The sequence below is a fragment of the Bos indicus genome, chromosome 15 (genome assembly GCF_029378745.1).
Source record: "Bos indicus isolate NIAB-ARS_2022 breed Sahiwal x Tharparkar chromosome 15, NIAB-ARS_B.indTharparkar_mat_pri_1.0, whole genome shotgun sequence".
Taxonomy (NCBI): domain Eukaryota; kingdom Metazoa; phylum Chordata; class Mammalia; order Artiodactyla; family Bovidae; genus Bos; species Bos indicus.
The window spans coordinates 29892352-29904883 of record NC_091774.1 but is presented as its reverse complement, the minus strand read 5'-3'; the positions used below and the strand labels follow the sequence as shown (position 1 = coordinate 29904883).

At 59.9% G+C, this 12532-nt stretch overlaps 1 protein-coding gene across 5 annotated transcripts in view; it reads left to right on the top strand.

The window, feature by feature from the left end:
* Positions 1 to 570: 570 nt before the first annotated feature.
* Positions 571 to 12532, top strand: part of BCL9L (BCL9 like) — a 28370-nt gene continuing 16408 nt past the window's right edge. For 2 of the 5 annotated variants that reach the window (XM_019975090.2, XM_019975087.2), the window contains exons 1-2: positions 571 to 1280; positions 7458 to 7513. The gene's annotated coding sequence lies outside the window, so the exon portion shown is untranslated. Of the gene's footprint in view, positions 1281 to 7457; positions 7521 to 12532 lie in introns of all 5 variants that reach the window. The other 3 variants (XM_019975091.2, XM_019975089.2, XM_019975088.2) reach the window with 2 other exon arrangements.

The window sequence follows — 12532 nt, the reverse complement described above, 5'->3', positions numbered from 1 at the left end:
TTGCATAGCACTTTGGGATAGAATTCTTTTAGGAAAACAAAGGTTTCATTTTCACAAATACTTTATTAGTATCCACATTGCACTCTGCTGAGGATTGAGATGAAAAAATTCAGTCCTCATCCTCAAGGACCTCATGGTCTACTAGGAAAGAGCGATGAATAAAGTGAATAAAGAGATGTTCAGCGCATGATGAATGTGGGTGGGTACGATGAAGAGGGGACTTAGTGGAGTGTGTGTGTGTGTGTGTGTGTGTGTGTGTGTGCGCGCTGTGGGGTGGGGAGGTCTAGGCAACTCCCACTGCTTCCAATCAGTGTAGATAGGCAGGTAGGCTTGTCAAACCTCTCCCCAGCCTGAGATGTTGTTAGCACGTCTCCTGCCCAGTCCTTGGGAATGGGGTGGAGGGAGGGAGAGAAACCCCCACCCCGCCCCCCGGCCAACCAGCCTCCCGCTAGCCGGCCGGGCGCCTTACCGAGTCAGACCACTGGGAGGCTGGGGGAGCCGGGTTGGGCGAGGAGGCGAGCGAGATGGGGGAGCTCTTATTTTGACAGGGGCCTCTCCGGGCTCTGGTATGAAGGCAGAAGGAGGCAGCCAGAGAGCCCCGATGCTTATTCAGGCTGGGGAGCGGAGCCGAGTGGAGGGGCGCGCGAGGCTCCGGCAGCGCAGGGGAGCCCGGGGAGGCGGCGGCGAGCGGCGGAGCCAGTGGCCGGACATGCCCCGGACTCGGGGCCGCTGCACCACCGCCGCCGCCCGGAGCCAGCCGGCCGGACACCCGCACGCCTGGGTCCCCCGGCGCCGCGCCGCCCGGGGGCTGCGACCCGGACCCTCCGCGTCCGACCAACAATAAGCGCCCAGACAGACCCCTCCCCGCCCCGCGCCCGCCTTCCCCGCGGGCCTCGGGGAAAGTGAAAGGAGGAGGCGAAGGAAGGAAGGAAGGAAGGAAGGGAGGAGGAGCAGGAGCCGGAGCCGTGAGGTTGGGGCCGAGACCCCAGCCCCGAGCCCCGAGCCGGGCGGGTGCGCGCGCTCTCCCGCCGCTGCCCGGCACCCACGACCATGCTCCGCGGTTGGGAGGCAGGAACCCAGGCTCCAAGCGACCCCCGGATACCCACTCCCGGGCCGGGCTGGTATTGAGATCAAGGCGTCCAGGATCAAAAGATCACCACCTGCCCGCCTTCCTCCGCACCTCCAACTGGCGAGCAGGAGGACCCCAATCCACCCACCGACCCTGACCTCGTCATGGCGTCCAACTCCGGCCTGGCGTGAGGACCCCCGACCCGCGCGAGGTGAGGGGTGGGCTGGGACGGAGGGCGAAAAGTCATGCCAGGCCAGCTGAGGCGCGAGGAGGGAGATCCAGTTCGAACTGGGGAGGGGGGACACAGTTTGATTGTCTTTGGCCCTCTGGCACGCACCCTCAAGCTGTATAAGGGGTGGGAGACGCCCCCAGGGTTAGCGGAGGCTACTCTTGGGTCCCCAATCAGGTTGGCAGCCCCAGAGCACAGGGGGGAAGGCTTAGGGGCAGCCAGGGGACCCTGCCACCCTAGCGCAGAGAACAAGGCCGGCCTTGGGCCAGCTGGAGCAGCAACCCTGCCCTGGGGGCTTCTGGGAGTTGTAGTCCCCCTCTCAGGCTCGCCAACCCCTTGGGTCTCAGCCCCCAGCACTCCTCTCCTGGCTGATAGGAGCCTCCGGAAGGAGGTGCACTGGGATTGGAGATTGCTGGGGGTCCCCCTCTGCCCCCAAGCACTGTCTAGGAGCAGCAGGGGCTGTGACTAGAGAAGTCTCCCCAAGACTCAGTGGTGTGGGCTTGGTTGGGGGGTGGGGCAGTCACACAGTTCCTTGGAGGTGTCTCTGCACAGGCTCAGAGGAGATGGCCCCTGCCTTGGTCCCGAGAGCTCTTGGGAGAGTAACGTGAGGAAGAGAAGGGAGGCTTAGGGCTTCTTGCTTGGCTGGAGTATGCCCTGTCCCAGGGCTGTTGGAATTTGGTTTCAGGGGACACTGAGGTCCTCTTAGGAGCTGAGAGGGAGGGTGTCCCTGACGGTCAGGGAGTTTGGAGGGTGTCTCTCTGGAGCAGGGAAGCCAGGATCAGCTTCTATCTGTCTGTCCAGCTTCCTTCCTTCCGGGTTTTTCTGACACCCCCTCCTCCCTCCTCCTTCTGTCTGTCTGCTGCTTGGGGTGCGGGTCTGTGTCTGTGTCTGGGGGGCCTCTGCTGCATGGAGGAAAAGTGTTATTCTGGGAGAGGTGAGCGGGGCATGTGATTGGGCCCTGGGAAAGGGGCTTGGAGGCCCCCTTGATCTTTGGCCTTGGTTTCCTGTTTTACCTAGGAAAGCTGTCTTCACACAGTGTCTGCTGTAACCCTGCTGATGTCTCTGGAGGAGGGCAGCTCTCTGAATAAGACCTGCAGGGTGGGTGGGCTTCCGCTTCCCTTGCTCTCCCCCGGCCTCAGCCTCTCCAAGGATCAGCCACTTCTTCTGGGCTGGGGCTGCCTGGCTTGTCTGCTGCCCCCCAGCACTGGCTTGGCTGCCTTCTCTAGGTCAGGACCGTGATTTCATGGCCCCAGGGGAAGAGCATGTTCAGGCCCTGTCTTTCTGGTATCAGCTCTGAGGCGCCTGCTGCTAGAAGCCTCAGGACAGGATGAGAATGGGAGAGAAAGGTAAGGAGCAGGGAGGTCTGGTATCAGGACGGAAGGTGCTGCCCTCCCTCAGCTGATCAGGCTCCTTGGCCTTAGAGCACAAGGCCTGGAAGATCAGCCTTCTGGCCACTTCCCTCTGGAGGTTCTCTGCTAACCTGTGTTGCTCCAGATTGGGGTGGGGCAAGGGCTAATGTTGGGGAGCACTCTCTACTGAAGGAGAGAATATATATAGTCTTGGATCCAGAGTAACCCCTGTGTTTGGGCTAGCAGGGCCCTCACGCTGGACACGGCTTCTGGAGGGCCATATGGAGACTCACAGTGAGTCTTCAGGTACTGAGGTTGAGGGTCCAGGTGGGAAGAGATGACAGAGTCCCGGAGAGGGACTAGTGTTTGTGATCACAACAGTGATGATGTGGGACCCAGTGAACTTGGCTTTTTGAGTCTGTGTTGGGCACTCATGCTTTCTTTGGATAGTTTCTGCCTCCCAGTTTCTGGGTACGTGAATTAAACAGGAGCCCTGGGCTGGGGACTCGACTTCCATGAACAGGCAGGGCAATAGCCTTCTGGGCACAGGCCTAGTGGGTGGCAGTGTCGACTCAGCAAGGCTGGAATGCCTGGCACCTGCTTTAGATTAAAGGAGATGCCTGCAAAGGGGGCTGCCTGCCTGCAGGGGGAGGGGCTGGGATGGAGCTCCGTGGAGCCCAGGAGTTGGGTGGAAGGAAAGGACCAGGGTTGCAGGCAGCTCTGGCAGGAGTGGAGGGAGCCACCCAGAACAGCAGCCCCACCTCCAGGGAGTCCAAGGCGGGAACTGGGGGCCCTCCACACGGCCTCTGGCGCCACAGGCTGCCACTCTGTCCCAGCGCCCTGGGGGGGCAGCTGCGGGGAGCCAGGGTGTCTGGGTGTCCAGTCTGCTCAGGACTGGAAGAGGCTTCCAAGGAGGTGGGGTGTGCTTTGGGGTTCTCCTTGGCCTGATGCCACGTTGACTCTTCTAGGGGCTCCTGGGTTGCTGGTAGTGAGGCACCCCAAGAGCCTGGGCACCCAGGGGTGCCGGAAAACAGCACCCTTTCCCAGTGCCGGGAGCCCTGGGCTCTGCTAGGTTGCCGACTTGTGGGGGAGGGGGCAGAGGGGATGACACCGTGGGAAAGTGGGCAGCCGTGGGAGCCAAGCGGGTACAGGCTGGGTGCCGCGGGCAGGGAGCCTCTGCCAGGCCTGCTCTCCCCGGGGTGGGGCTGGTTGTTCCAGGGACTGGCTCAACCTGTTGAGCGCCTGGCTGCTCTAACCTGGCATCTGTGTCCCTGCCTGCCCACCTGCAGCCACACTGTGGGGGCTGCCCCCGAGGATCTGGGGCCAGAAGGCTCTGACAGGCCAAAGGGCCAGTCAAGGCTCCTCCAGAGGCTCTTCCAGGGTGTGCCGAGTTTCCCCAGGTCCTACTCTCTAACTCTTAGAGCCGGGGCTGAAGCCAGTTGGAGGGCCAGGTAGCCAGAGGCTAGGAGCAAAGGGGCTAGGTGAAGAAAGCCACAGCGCTGGATCCGCTGCTGGTCACTCAGGCCGCCCTGAAGGCAGCCTGGAGTTACCGCCTGGAATTTCCTCCGCTGGGTGCCAGGGCCGGGCCTCCAGAGTCCCACCCCCAGCCTGGCCTGACCTCCCCTCCTTGGGAGAGACTTTCCCTGGGGGTTGGGGGAGGGGCTGTAAGGACATTCTGGTGCCCTGGGAGGAGAGGGGTGACTTCCTGGGTGTGGGGGTCTGTAGTACTGTGTCAGCCACCTAAGTAAGGGCTGGCCCTCCCCATGGAGAGGAGGAAGCTCCGGGTTCCCTGGGAGATGTCCCCCATCCTGACCTGAGTGTGTGTGTGTGTGGGGGGCCTGGGTCCCAGGGAGGGTCCCTGACCCGCTGCAGGCCCTTGCTGTCCTCCCACACTCTCTGCCCCGTAGCTTGAGGCCTGCCTCGGGGCTCTGCTAGCCAGCAGCCAAGGGGAACCAGCTGCCACTCTGCGGGGGAGAAGGTGGCCACCACCGCCCCCAGGTAGGGGGAGGGGCCAGGCAGTCTCCCCTGCCCGCCTTCCAACTTCTCTAGTCCGCGGCTGGAGCAGAGGCCTCCCCTCCTCCGCCTCCTTTCCGCCCCGGGCCCTCCCTGCTGGGCCCTGGCCACCTGCCCCTCCTAACCTTGGTGTCCCCAGGGGCCGGGATGCCCTCTGTCCAAGTCCCTCCTCCCACAGGCTGGTGGCCCTGTGCTGGCCTGTCTTCCCCTCCCCCCACCCCCAGCCTCAACTGAGAATGGCCCTGAATCCAGCATTTCCAGCATTTCGAAACCAGGATTGTTTTGAAATCCCTGAGCACTTCTCCACCCTCCTCTGACTCCCCTCCTCCCCACTAGCCCAGAATTTAGTGCTCTAATCTGGCTTCATGCTGTGCATTGCCTGGGTGTGTGTGTGAGAGAGAGAGAGAAAGAGAGTTTGTGCTAGCACATGGCCATGTGCATACTACTCAGTGTCTCTGTGTGTGTGCATAGTATATTCCAATGTGGGTCTACCTTCTGTCAGCAGTTCTGTGACCGGCCGACGTCATTTGTGTTTCCTGGGCCCCCTTGGGCTTTCTCTATGAGTGTGGGCACTTCTGTGGGTCTGAGGGAGTCAGTTTTGGAGAGTTTGTGTTATTTTAAAGAGGTATCTTGGATGTGTGTGTTTGGGGGTTGTGTCCGTTTCTCTCTCAAGTACACGTGTCAGAGTATCTGAGAAGTGTGTGTGCCCGGGGTTGTGTCTTTGATGCATGTGTGTGTGCACACGCGCACACTCTGTGCGCTCTGTTCCCGCCTCTTTCCTCCTCCCTTGGAACACGTCTGGGGGTGTAGCCACAGGTCTCCCGATGGCTCCCTGGGACATGAAGTCCTCTGTCCTTTGAAAGGGAGGTTTCCTGGAGGAAGGCCAAGGCTTCTGGCAGTTCTGTGGTCCTTGGAGAGAAAGTGCGCAGTGGGGAGACTTTGGGATAAACTGTCCCCAGGGCTGGACTCTCCTCCTCTGCCGTCCCCAGACACCCGGCATCTCAAGGGGTCTGATGCTCCCAGTCCATCCTCTTCTTGTCCTGGTGCTGTCGTAGGGGCTGTGACAGGGAGGCCCAGTGCTCTTCAGAAAGGCATGGGGGAAGGGACTTAACCCCCGCCCCTGGGGTGGCTTGCTTCATTGGAGACAAGAAACAGCCAGCCTCACCAGACCTGGGAGCTTTCAGAAAAGTTGACTTAGCTAGTTAGGGGCAGACAAAACAAGACACTCATGTTTCCAGCCTGAGCAGAAGACAGAGGGGCCTGGTCTCTTGGGGGGTTATACCACCCCAAAAATATGAAACATTGGCTGTGGGGCCAGCTGCCATTGTAGCCTTGACCCTGAGAAGTCCTTCTTGTTCTACAGTCCTTTATCGTGTTCTACAGGATGAGGGGTTGTTAGGGGGAGCTTTCTTTCCTTCCTTCTTCTTCTTTTTTTTTTTTTTTTTTTGCCAAAGCTAAAATTGTGATGGTCATGTCTGCATGGGACACAGGCACTTGGAATCCTGATGCCTCGCTATGACTCAGTTTCCCATCCTGGGACCTCAGGCTATAATTGACGACTTTCTTCTAGAACCACTTGTAGCAAGTCAGTGAAGAAGAAGGGGGCTGGGGCAGGGGCTGGTTGTCGGAGTCTAGGGCCTAAGGAGACAGCAGCAGAGGTGGGCAGAGAGAGAAGCTGTCTCCTTCTAACCCCCCTTCCCATGGCCTCTGGTCCCAGGACCCGGCGGGAGGAGGGGAGGGGTAAAGGCACAGGTTGGTACAGTGCTCAGTGACCCAGCAGGGGGAGGGCCTTGGCAAGGAATCTTCAGTTTGTTTCTCAATCTCTGTCTCTGAGACCTGCGCATGCACGTCACTGCAGACACTTTCAGGAGATGAGCCCAGAAAAGTCACCCAGGTGATGGTAGGACAGGGTGGTACCAGATGGAGACAGGTGGTACCATGTTCTGGCAGGCATGTTATGCTTGCCCCCTAGAATGGGCAGTTGGGCCCAGCACGAGGTTCCCTCCCCAGTTCCCCTGTCCTGGGCCTGGGCACACCACAGGCTGGAGAGGGTTAAGTCTGGTTGGCAGGGACAGCGCCCCCCCCGCCCCCCCCCAGTGCAGTGAGAGAGAGAGGGAGGGGGTAGTTAGCAGCTTGCTCTAGTTGGCTTCTTTCCCAGAATTCTTCGGAAAAGAACTCCCCTTTGACCCCCAGTACAAACTGAGCCGAGCCACCAGCCTCCCTCCCGCCTGCCTGCCTGTGGGAGCTTCACCCGGCCCCCTCCTACTGAACTGCTATGCCCGATTCTCTCCCTCCAGGCCCTCCCAGCTAGGCCCAGTCCCCAGGACTTGAGTCTTCCGGAGACAAGGGAGACCACACAGGGACAGAGGACCCACACCATTCTTTTCCCTGACACAGGATAACCCCGGGGTGGTGGGTGCTGGAAGCTGGGGTCCTCAGGCCTCTCATCCATCCCTCTACCCGAGTCCTCAGGCCAGGACGTAGGAGTCCTGCCCACCCCACCCCCGACCCTGGGGCTGAGCCCTAAGGCATCTCCAGGGCCTTCTCCTTTCCTGCTTCCAGGGGAGGGAGGGGGAGCCGTGCGGTGGGGCGGCTGGGTCAGGCCTGGCTCCCGGCCAATCCACAGAAGTCGTGGAGGGGGGGTGGTGTCCGAGTAGCTCAGGGACTTCCTGGAGCTACAAGCCTGTCTGTGTACATGCTTAGTGGTGTGCGTGCTGGGGGTGGGGCTGGGGTTCTGGGAGGAGCAGGGGTAGAGATTGCTGGCCCGGGGCTTCGAGCTGTGACCCTCTCTCCACAGGGAGCCCCAGCCCCGACCGCACCCTTGAGCCCGAGCCCGACACGCGTTATCCCGAGGTGAGAGGTCCGTGTGCTTGTGTGTTCTCACACCCTCCGCGCTCAGCTCTGCCTGCCTCTGCCGGAGCCTCCTGCTTGGCTTTTTGTCTTGGGCGCCCTCCTCCTGGCTCTCTGCCCCTACTTCTCCTTTCATTCTCCTCCCCCAGAGGAGGGGGTGCTGACAGCTTACAACCTGGGACCCAGTGGGGACGGGGGCGGGGCCCCGGCAGGAAGGGTTAAAGCGCCGACCGCAGCTCCAGTGAAAGTCCCAGCCGGGGTGGGCGGTGGGGAGCCCCAGCCCAGTCACCCCTGGAGGGCAAGGTATGGTTTCTTTCCTGGTCATCCCAAGCGCCTGCTACCCTCTGCCTGCTGGCTTTGGCCTCAGCTGGCTGAGTCAAAGCCAGGGTGGCCACCAGCCACGGTAATGTGGTTTCTGTCCTGACCCCTAGACACACACGCGCGCACGCGCACGCATGCACGCACGCAGGCACACGCACACTTTCTCCCTACTGCCACCCCACCCCCTCCTTGCCCCCTCCCTCCCTCCCTCCCCTCCTTCCCTCCCTCCCCTCCTTCCTTACTTAGCAACAACTCCCTGAATTCACAACAAACACGCCTGTAGAATCCCAGACTGGGGAAAGCTGGAGAAAGTACAGGACTGGGAGGAGGCACTTCTAGACTGTCCTCAGGAGGGGAGGGCTTCGAATCCCCCCACCCTCCCTGTTGGAGGCAACCACCCGCCAGGGACTGGGAGGAAAGTGGTCCTGCTTCCAATCAGGCAATGAAAACACTTGGGGGCAGCGGCCAGGTGTGGCCGAGAGGGTGGGGGGCAGGGCTGAGACTCCACCCATCACTAGTGGAGTCCCACTTGACCTTTGACCCCACCTGCAAAGTGGGAGGGGCCACAGACTCCTCCTGCCTCTGAGCCTCTCAGCAGGGGCCTGTGCTATTGTCATGGTAACTTGCTGGGCTCCCTCCCCAGACTCTTAGGGACCAGGATGGGTGACGGGTGACGGGTTGGGGGTGGGCGGGGCTGGGGTGGCCCAAGAACTTTACTCTCAGAGCCCCAGCGGGCCAGGCACCTGTGTTGAGGGGGCGGGGAGTTGTGGCCTCTCTTTGATCTTGTCCCTGGGTAGGAACTGTGGCCTCTGGCTAGGACCTGGTGCGCATCAGGTTTGGAGGGAGTCTGGAATGAGGGAGTGAGGCACCATTCTTTCGTCAGAGCACAGAGGGCTGCTGCCAGGGCGAACTTGTATTGTGAAATGGTTAAGAGCAAATGGCTGGAGTATCTGGGTGCAAATCCTGACTCTTCTAAGTTTGGACTATCTGCCTTAGGCAGTTATTCAGTGTCCCTGTGCCTCGGTTTTCTTATCTGTAAAGTGGGGATAAGAGACTTTTCTTGTAGAGTACTAAATTAGAGAATTAAATTAGATAATGCCTGTGATTAGCAGCTTGATGTTACAGGGTAAATGCTCAATAAATATTAGAGATTTTCCTAATTATTATTAGTCATAGGAACTCCTGATCCTCCCAGAGGCTTTAGCAAGGGAGATGGGGGTGGAGAAGAAACAGCCTTTCCAGTGCTTGAGACTCCTAGATTATAATACCCTTCCAGACCCACCTTCTTGCTGCCTCAGTTTCCCCACTGCTGGTGCTGGCAGGCATCATGATTGCAAGCTTGGGAAATAGCTGTGGGCCTACAGAAGGGTCTGAGGGCTTAGGGCCTGCCTGCCTCCCCATCGCCCAGCACTTCTCAGGGCTGAACCCCTCCTCCCGCAGGCTATTAGCTCAGATCAGCTTCAACACCCCTCCCACCATCCCATCTCCTGCTGCTCTGTTCCTTTACCAGGCTGAACAGCCATTAAGACACTCTGTCCTTCAGTGGCTTAAATGGCTGCCTCCTCTCTTTCCTGGCCTAAGGGGTCTGGGATCTTCCTTAGGGAGAAGAGTAGCAGGGAGGAGCTGTGACATGGATGGCAGCTGTCAGGCCTGCCTTGGGGCCCAGGGTCTACTGGATTCCCTGTACCCTGCCTGGGCATTTTCCCTGAATGTGGCAGGGCAATGCCAAGGTCTGTGATATGTGTAGAAGCCCAGACAGGCAGGCCCAGCACCTGCCACACACAGATGGGCAGGAAGTCCATCCTGAAGCCCAGAGGAGGGCTGGGGTCATATCGGCATCCAGAGGACACCCCCGGAACCCTTTCCTCTGCTGCATGGGTACATGTGGGCAGGGCTGAGAAACGTTCTGTTTCGACCCTGTGTGCCCTGGGGCAGGTCAGGGGAGAATGCTGAGTGACTCTGGGTGAGCAATGCTCCCAAAGGCCCTGGGATGACAGCAGGATGATTGACGGGCTAAGGCTTGGGAACTTCTGGGTGAGGATCCCAGGACAGGGTAGCAGGCATGCCGGCCAGGAGGGAAACTCTGCAGACACTTGGTTTGGTCTTCTCAGGAGTAAAAGTGATCAGATGTGGCAGAGTGCCTGGGATTCCAGGACTCCTGGGGACCTGCTCTGGCCTGGTACTAAGGGGGTTGGGCTGGAGCCCCTGGCTCTACTCACCACTTCTTTCTGGGAACAGAGGGATCTCCTCCCTTCCATGGGCCTGGGAGTGAGGCATCAGTGTTGGCCTGAGCCATGCCTGACTGCTGGGCCGGCCATGCTGCCTTTGCCCAGCCCCTGGGGCCTGTTCCTTGGGCAGGCTGGGGCTATTTTTGGGATCGGGCTGGGGCTCTGGGGCTGGTTTCAGATGTTCCAATGTGAACAGGAGAAAATGGGAACAGATGGCTGGAGGGTTCCAATCAGGGGGTCCTGCTGGGAGCAGGTTATTTTTAGGGCCTTGTTAACCCTTTGGGGGCTATGGAGCCACCCCAAGAGGGACAGCCCTCTCTAGCTGAGAAGAGGATAGGTCTTCTCTCTGGACCTCTACTTTCAGAACTGTGTGTCCCAGTTGCTCTTCTTACCTTCTCAGACCCTCCACTCTTTAAAGAGGCCCATGGCAAGAAAGTAGGCTCCTGCTTCCTCCCAGCCTAGACCCTGCAGGGAGACTGCCAAGGGGTGGGGGTGGCTGGTGGAGGGGATGTGGCCACTGTTGAAAGGAAACTCCCCTTTGCTTTTCTCCTGCTGTCTCCTGAGACAGCCCTATGGCTAAGAGAGTGGATAACTGCTCTCTGGATTCATGCTCTGGGTTTGAATGTTGATAAACCCAGTGAGGCCCAGAGGAGTCCTCGCCGGGGGACCTGACCTCTGTGAGGACAGAGGAGGAGCCAAGTTTTTATACTTGATACCACTGAGATGATGCCTGTGGGCCCAATGTCTTGAAAGTCACTCAGTCATATCCGACTTTTTGTGACCCTATCAACTATAGCCTGCCAGGCTCCTCTGTTCACGGAGTTCTCCAGGCAAGAATACCGGAGTGGGTAATCATTCCCTTCTGCAGGGGATCATCCTAACCCAAGGATCGAACCCAGGTCTCCTGCACTGCAGCCAGATCCTTTATCGAATGAGCTATTAAGAGCAAATCTCTCGACCGTGCCCATCTTTACCAAATGCCCATGGATTTGGGTGCCACGTAGGAGATAAATAAGGGGGCATCATGGCCCAAGGTGGTTTGTTGAGGGCTATGTCACAGGCATTCTGTTGGCTAGTTTCGCTATTAGCATCTCACTTGATATACTGAGCCTCATTTTGCAGATGAGGAAACTGAGGCTCTAAGGGCTGAAGGGACGGATAAAGTCCTGTCATTCAGAGGGGGTGGGATGTGATTGGCAACCTTGTCAGCCTGACTACAAGCCCACTGCTCATTCCACTGCATCACTCATACTGCCTGCTGTGTCCTGGCCCCAGAGGGCAGCTAGGCTGCCAGGGCTGGGCCTCCTCCGGGAGCTGAGCATAGGAACTGAGGCCTGGGGGCAGGGGACCCTGCCTGTCACCACTCTCACAATCCCCTAAGCCCTTCTGGCCTGAGGGTGCCAGGACTGACACCAGAAACCCCATTTGGCCTTCCTGTCTTCCCTGCAGGAGGATCACAGGCATACATCCTGTCTCGTCAGCCCCCACCCCCACCCCGTCCTGGTCCACATGCCCCTGCTTCCTGTAGGGTCATGGCAGTCTGGATGGCAACATGGGCAGAGCTGGAGGGCTCTCCAGGTGCTGCCGGTGCCAGGAGTCTGGGCCCGGCCGGCGAGGTGAGGGCTGGGAGGATGTCTGTCGCTGGCAGCACCTGGGGAGAGAGCCGGCGGGCAGGCGGGCTCTGGGTGAGGTCCCGCCCCTGGTGCGCTGCCTGTGCCAGCAGCCTGCCCGCACTCCGCAACTCCCACAATGGCCCCATTGTTCCCAGCCGCCAGGCAGTTTGGAGGAGGTTCCTGGGCCACCCCTAACCACCCCCCCAAAAAAGGGTCCGATTAACCCCTTGGAGGATAGAGGCCAGGTGAGGGTCCCCAAGGAGCTACCCTGTCCATTCCTCTCTTCTGGGGATCCGGGCTGGGGATGCCACCTCCTACCACGTGTCCGCAGCAACAGGGCACCTGGAGAGCCCGGGGTCCCCCACAGGGGAGGGAGTAGCCCCTAGACCCTCTCCCACCCCCATGGTGGTGCAGGTGCCAGGGGGCAGGAAGTGCCAGAGGGGTGGCAGGCGGAGACCAGATATATTTGGGCTGGTGGGGCTAATTCCAGCCACCACCTCCTGCCCTACTGGCTCCTGAGCGCCTTTCCTTCCTGTGAAACCAGAGCTGGGTTGGGCCTAGCTCAGGATTTCGGTGGATTTAAAGAGGCAGCACCCTCCCTGGCAGCCCGGCTTCCTCTCCCCCTCCCCAGGTGGGGTCTGGGGCCGAGAGAAGGCTGGAGAGCCTCTGCCCCTCCCTTGCCCCGGGCTAACCCCTGGCCCTTGCCCCCGCTGGGGTACCAGGCTTTTGGCACTCCTTTCTCCCAGAGCTTTGAGCGGGTGGGGTGGGCGGGGGTGGGCTGTGGTTTCCTGTGTTGGCTGTTTGTGCCTGGCCCAGAGTGCCCGCCGCCTGCCTGGGCTTCCTGCCCTGTCTTGTTTCCT